Below are 7,950 nucleotides of genomic sequence, written 5' to 3' on the forward strand. Positions count from 1 at the left end.
ATTTTTACTTAATAATAATAGCATTTATTAGCAATTGATATTCACATATGCGGGGGCCGTGGTGGCTCAGTGGTTAAGATGCTGAAACTGCAGACCGGAAGGTCAGTAGTTCAGCAGTTCGAGACCCTAGTGCCTCATGAAGGAGTGAGCTCCCGTCTCTGGCCCCAGCTCCTGCCAACCTAGCAGTTCGAAAGCAAGAAATTGCAAGTAGATAAATAGGTACCACTTTGGTGGGAAAGTAACAGCGTTCCATGCCTCGGCATTTAATCATGCCAGCCACATGACCACAGAGATGTCTTCAGACAGTGCTAGCTCTTTGGCTAGGAAACAGAAATGAGCAACGCCCCCTAGAGTTGGATTAAATTGGCTTTCGAGCAAGGAAAACCTTTACCTATACACAGATGCACAAACAAAGTTCATTTCAAAGACCTGGAAGAGGGTCAGCATTCCTCAGAAGTATTCACAATATTTCAAGGGGATTTTGCAAGAATTCAACAGGACACTGGGGGGAAATAGGTGAAGTACAGAGAAGACCCTCTCCTTTGCCAGTTTCCTCCCCTGCCAAAGCAACAAAAAGAAACTTCATCTTTGCAAAGGGCTTGTTAAACAGGGGAGAGGCCTCATGTGGGGCATCTCATTAACTGCAAAGCCAGATCCCATAATCCTCCACAACAATCCTGTAGGACAAGTTAGGCTGACGGACACAATCTAGACCCCACAATCCACAGAAGCATCTTAGAGAACTTTAGAAGAGGAGGGGGAAGGGGATCAGTTCCACCAACAGAGATCCACGGGCAGTTCTTTGGATCCAACCCTATGTATCTACTAGACTAAAGAACTGAGTCATTTCGGGGGGGGGGGATTCTGCACTTGCATGAAAATATCAACCACATTTGGAAAAATATCTCTTACTATCCAATACATACTGGAATTAAAATCTCACATGGGGGGAGGGGACTTTCAACCATTCAAGCATCTACAAATAATTGTCAACATATATTCCACACATCCCTAACATAAATTGCATGAAAGGGATAAACTGAACCTGGAAGTGCCTGTAATAGTTACGTGCCCAAATGTTTTGGTAGGTACATACCATTATCTTGCTTTTTGAATAGCTGTTTTACAATGAAACTTCAGTAACATGCAAAGTAGCTTTACACTACTCCTTGGCATCTTGTCTGTCTTCTGATCACAATGATGTAGAAACAGCCACCTGTATTTTACCTAATATGGCAACAGTTAATAAGAAATTAGAATGCAACAATCATTTTTGACAAGGTTGGCTGCATTTTGATTTAAGGCTACCTGTGGCTATAGCCTCAATTAAAATAAAGAGTCTGCAGTTTGAGTAATAGGTAATGTAAGATGTCTTTTCCCACAAATAGATTTTGGCCCCAAACCAGAATCCACTTATGAGTAAAGTAAAACAAGTGGGATTTCTAAACCCACAAAATATATAAGCCTTGAATCCTGATTCTCAGAAGAGAACTGAGCTGAACTAAATCAACACTGGAAATTGAGGTTGATACTTCTCATTATCATTAATGGCAGAAAGTGAAGAGGACCTAAAGAGCCTCTTGCTCAGGGTAAAAGAGGAGAGCTCAAAAGTGGGCTTGAAGCTCAACATAAAAAAAACTAAGATCATGACATCTGGCCCCATCACTCCTTGGCAAATAGAAGGGGAAGTCGTGGAAGTAGTGACAGACTTCACGTTCCTGGGATCCCAGATCACCGCAGACTGTGACAGCAGCCATGAAATTAAAAGACGCCTGCTCCTTGGGAGGAAAGCGATGGCGAACCTAAACAGCATGATAAAAAGTAGAGACATCACCCTGCCAACAAAAGTCCGCATGGTCAAAGCAATGGTATTCCCAGTAGTCATGTATGGCTGCGAGAGTTGGACTATAAGGAAGGCCGAGCACCGAAGAATAGATTCTTTTGAACTATGGTGCTGGAGAAGACTCTTGAATTACCTGGCCATTATCGTTGCTGCAAAGTGGTGTCCTGAAAAAGCAATTTGCAAAAGAGAAGCAACAGACAGGAGGAGGATGTTTTCTTTTTTCCTTAACCACTGCTTATTCCTTTACTCCACTTTTCAGTGCTGATCCACTGGCTCTGAAAAACATCTGGAATACTAGCTAAGAAAAAAGTTGCTGGAATCTGAAAATATAAACAGGCAGGAAACATTGTTCTAGACTGGGGTCCTGATCCTCAGGGCACACTACCAGTACCAGCTCAATTGGTTATTGATTAGTGGTTTTTAGAGGTGAAACAAATCTTACAGTTTTAATAGTTACAGACTTTAATTCATTAAAGATAAGCCCTGAAATTTAAGAAGATTTGCCTCTGAAATTGTACATGGCCTTCTCCTACATTCTCTGCCTTTGGTCACCTTGCATGTTTGAACATGGACTTAAACATTCAACTATCCCACATGTCTTACTCTCTGGACAGCACTGCCCATTCCTCCTTGCTGCATCACATGCCTGGAACTCTCTCCCAAAACAGCCAACTCATTTGTTTCCAATCCATCCAAACTCACCATAAATCCACTGGTTTCACCCCTAATCCCTACCCAGAGCTGAAACTAAGGCTCTCATATGGACTCTGGGGGTGGGATATCTTCTGCTCCAAGAAGGCATTGCCCACCAACACTCCAAAATTGCTATTGGCAATGTCATGATGCCACTTCTGGGAAACACTCAGAAGTGATGTCATGCCTCTCTAGGAATTCCATAAACTCTATGGTTTTCCTGACAATTCTGGGAAAACCCCAGAAGTAACATCCTTCCAGTTTTCCACTGGTTGCCAGGTCAGACCTGACAACCCTAGCTGAAACCAAGCCTTTAGTAAGTGAACTTGCTTACAATCACACTATGTTGTTGGTATTTCTTCCATTTCTTTGTCTCTTCTATGGTCAACATTTTAGATCACAGTGTAAGGGATTGCCATAAACACTCTGATGGTGGCATGTTTATATTACCCTTGCATTCAACAGAGCCTCAGGGGGTACCTATTACCCAGTGTTCTGCTTTTGCGCCCACTCTCATCATCAGCTGCCCTGAGCTCGTTATTCAGTCTGTCTTTACGAGGAGTACAGTCCCTTTAATTCAAGTCCTCTGTCTCTTCTCTAGGTTTGGAGCCTGTCTGCCAGCATCACCTCACCTGGAGAGAGACTGTGCTCTGTGCGAGTCTCTGCTGTCAGGTTTTTGCCTTCAGTCCCAGGATTTTGGTCTTTGCTAAGAACCATCTCTGCCTTTCCCTTGAGAAAGCCATCTGCAGGTATGTCTCCCCCTTGCCTGCCCTCTGGAGCCTCCCCACGCCCTTGCTTGGCCTATCTCTTTACTAGGTTCTGAACTGAGAGAGAGAAAGCCATGCTACCGCTTGTAGTCCCATCCCTACCTTGGCTGTTTTTATACTCAGGCTGGTGGTGGTGGTGGTTCAAGGCGAAAAGGTGCCTCTCATGGCCTTCCTCCCTCAATTAAAAATAGTTGTCATAGTTCTAACATGGGTCATGTTGGTTTTTTAAAAAAACAACAACAACACACCCACAACCATGTAGGTCTTACAGGGGAACTTCCCTATTGCAGCCACAGAAGCAAGCTACGAATACCTGAAAGCTGGATGAAAACCTAGGTCTTTCCATAGCTTCTGCCACCAATTAAAGAACCAGGAGCTATAAAGCTATATTTTATAGCTGCCCATTGATACACACAGGGGTGAAGCAACAACTGGAGCGCGTTTTCCTGCTCAGTCAAGCTTCCCTGCACAGTGCCATCTAGTGTCTTCTGGTTATACATCTATCTTCACACCCTTGTTTCTGAGGAGGAAGAATGATTTCAAAATACAAGTTAAACAAAACAAACAAATAAATATTTTAATAACAAATATATTAAAACCTGGTGAAGATCAGGACTTTTAGTGTCATGTAGAATTTATCTGGATGATGATGTCCTGCTATTTATCCTTTTCATCCTCATGGACTTCATTTAATGTTTTTATATGTGTTGTTTTTAATGATTGTTTTATAAAACTGTTTTTACATTATTGTTGCCCACTGTAATATTTTTCTCTTTCTCATGTGACTCCATTATGTGTAATCCCTGTAAAGGCACCTCTCCGTAATATTCTGAGGTGACATGTGTTCTGTTGCCTTCTTGCCTTTGCTGTTTCTGCTGCCACCAAAGGCTCTCACTTTAGAATTCTTAGCTGGACCCAAAGAACAGAATGATTTAGTTGTATGTGGTAGATTGACAGAATGGTCAGTGCATAGGGGTGTCTCTGAGGTAAAAGGGGATCCTTTCCCCTAAAATAGTTTTTTTCTTAAACATGAATAGACTTTATTCGTACGTAAAACAATATAATGGTTTCTGTATGGTTAATAAGTTTCAAATAGGTACATAAGCATAATGATTCCTTAAACAGACCTAGCCACACAGGCTTATTTTCTCACTTACCACTTAGGCCCATAACTTCCACAAAGCTTAACTTTTCAACTTGCTTCCCAGACTAATAACTTCCACACAGATTTCTCTCAAAGCAGTCTACAACACCTCACTCAAACTCCTTTCTCCACCCACACACACACTGCTCAGCACTAACTCTGACACAAAGGTGAATATCAGATTACCCCTTTTAAGTCGTTATTGTCTTGAAGTAAACCGGTGCAGGGTCAGCCATTTCACACAGCCTTTTCCCTACTGGTAAGCAGCCATCTCTGAAGCGGTTTGGCATTCCAGACTGCGCCACTTTGTTTTCCCGCCCTTTTTTGCCCGCTTGGGCGAGCTTCATTTCTTTAACGTTCTTTTAAGAGTGCTATGGCACTATAACACAACAGCAAAACAGCACAATAGCGATGCCATTGGAATACCTGGACTCCATTGAGATGCATGAGACTGGGGGATTTAAAAATAGGAAGTGGAAGCTCGGGAAAGCACAGTTTGAGAGCATTTTTTTAACACTAGCTCCTTCCTGGCTTGCAAACACCTTGATGGCCACCATTTCGGGATGCCATTCTTCCAGGGGGGACCTGGGGATCCCCTGCACTTTCCGCCAATGTTCCCTCTAAGCTGAGTTAGTGTGAGCTCTGTTATGCCAACTTCTCCAGGAAATTCCTGGAGACCCAATCCAAGTTATCTACCAAGGAAGTTTGGGTGCTTGTGGCTGTGCGTAAGTTCTATACCAGTCTATACAGAGGTCAGATGGCATTCTAATGCCAGTAGCTCACAAAGTGGAATTTTTGCTCACAGGACTCCACAGCTTAGAGGGAGCATTGCAGAGTTACAGCTTATCTCCTGCCTACAGATATCAGTTCCCAGGCATACAGTGAATGCTGTGGAAGGAGGACTCCATGGCATTGTACTCCATTGAAATCCCTGTTCTCCCCAGATGTAGTGATCTTATGTATCTCCGTGGTCCAGGCATTCCAATGGGGTCGCTATTGTGCTGTTTTGGTGTTGTGTTATAGCACTATAGTGCTCTTAAAAGAATATTTTTAAAAAGACAGAGATCACCCGCACGGGCAAAAAAGGCCAGGAAATCCTCGTCATCGGAATAAGCACTATGGGGGCATTTTACACAGCACCCCATAGTGCTTCAGGAACAGTATAGAAAATTGAAGACCGATTGGAAGCAGTTTGCAGGTAAAATGGCTCAGGAACACTTCCCTAATGGGACAGGAGCATTTGTTTCTGAAAGGGTCAATATATTACATTAGGGAATCGTTACTAAAACAGTTCTGTCTGAAATGTCAGTACAGAAACCGTTAGTAAACAGCTCCTGAAACAGAACATATCGGCTGTCTGAAATTCCCCTATGTCTCTCTCTGAACAAAACATAAGAACATAAGAGACGTCAATGTTGGATCAGGCCAAAGGCCCATCTAGTCCAACACTCTGTCACACAGTGGCCAAAAATACCAGGTGCCATCAGGAGGTCCACCAGTGGGGCCAGGACATTAGAAGCCCTCCCACTGATGGCCCCCCCAAGCACCACTTGCCCCAGAGCCCCTATCTATACCTTGTGGCTAATAGCCACTGATGGACCTCTGCTCCATATGCCTATCTAATTCCCTTTTGAAGCTGTCCATGCTTGTAGCCGCCATCACCTCTTGTGGCAGTGAATTCCATGTGTTAATCACTCTTTGGGTGAAGAAGTACTTCCTTTTATCCGTTCTAACCCGACCGTTCAGCAATTTCATTGAGTGCCCACGAGTCCTTGTAGTGTGAGAAAGGGAGAAAAGTACCTCTTTCTCTACCTGTTCTTTCCCATGCATAATCTTGTAAACCTCAATCATGTCACCCCTCAGTCATCTTTTCTCCAAGCTAAAGAGCCCTAAGTGCTTTAACCTTTCCTCATAAAGACAGTGTTCCAACCCTTTTATCATTCGAGTTGCCCTTTTCTGCACTTTTTCCAAAGCTATAATATCCTTTTTAAGGTGTGGTGACCAGAACTGCACACAGTATTCCAAATGAGGTCTCACCATTGATATATATAGGGGCATTATGATATTGGCTGTTTGGTTTTCAAGCAATACCCAATCTCTCATCCAGACCAAGCAGGACTTTCTATAGTATGTCCTCCAAACCAGTGGAGCAAAGCAAGCATTTTCTTTGAAATCTTGCAGTCAACTCCACCCCCTAGGGTACAGCTACCATCCAATCATAACACACTCTACTCACCCATCCAGCCCTCCAATTTCTTACACCACAGTCCTACATTTTAGATCACAGCAACATACATGTAAATTTCCTCATTACAACAAAATAAAACACACACACACAGTATTTCCACAGCAAAACATCACAACTACCTTAGGTTCTGAGATGTCCAGGAGAATGGTGGGCAGGCATATAAATATTTTAAATAAATAGATAAGGGAAGTAGTGTACACAGTCTTATAGCTCCTGAAGCCCCTAATTAACTTTTCAACACCTGCAGCCCTTTAAGACACATTGCAGGTCCACTGTGCCCCCACATACTTTGCTGTTATTAAACTGACTGACTGGGCTGTGGCATGAGCTAAAGAACTCTCGGCCTTTGGCTCTTAGCCTGCCATCTTGTCAGCAGAGGTTCACAACCAAGCTGCCAACTACCTGGCACGTAAGGGTAGTGATTTGTGCCATCTGGCTTTTTCACTTTGGCCTCTGGGGCTGCCTGCCATGGATTGCTGTGGCATGCTTTTGTCTGGTATGGGAAAGCAGCTGGGCATAAATACTTTAAAAATCATTTGATAATCAGTGTGGGAAAAGATTTTACCACTGGTATATTCTAAAATTCCAGAATGGAATTTTGAAGCTTTTTCACAACCAAGCCTAATTTCACTAGACAAAATTCTTAGATATGAAGATCTTTTAGATGATAAAGGATCCCTAAAAACAAAGGAAAAACTAACAGGGCAAGGTGTTAATCTAGATTGGTGGGCAAGGGCTCAAATTGAATCTAGATATGTTAAAGATGGAAAATCTGGCTTTTATTTAGAACAATGTGCATTTGAAAAATTGTGGACTTCCGGTCTGTGGCTCGACAATGGCAGTCGCATTCCCCTACGTCTGGGGAGGAGACTTGCACACCAGTGGTATGGAGGGGTGACACCCCCAGGTGAGCCTTGGGAAAGGCTCCAATCCAGGGGGCGCTGGGAAGTGACCTCTTCTATGGCGCAATGCCAGAGAATTGAGGTGCTCTCTTGCCCCGAAGGTCCGACCACTGTGTGGCTCAGTTTTTAACTGAGCATAGTTGATGCCAGCCGGGACAAGCTGAGGAGATCAGCCAATGCCAGAGAATTGAGGTGCTCTCTTGCCCCGAAGGTCCGACCACTGTGTGGCTCAGTTTTTAACTGAGCATAGTTGATGCCAGCCGGGACAAGCTGAGGAGATCAGCGAGATTGCGATGCTACAAGAGGTCTGAACACGAACCGGCAATGAACCAGAGAGTGTTCTGAGTGGAAAA

Source organism: Gekko japonicus, unplaced genomic scaffold (assembly GCF_001447785.1).
Source record: "Gekko japonicus isolate JY-2015 unplaced genomic scaffold, Gekko_japonicus_V1.1 scaffold195, whole genome shotgun sequence".
NCBI lineage: Eukaryota > Metazoa > Chordata > Lepidosauria > Squamata > Gekkonidae > Gekko > Gekko japonicus.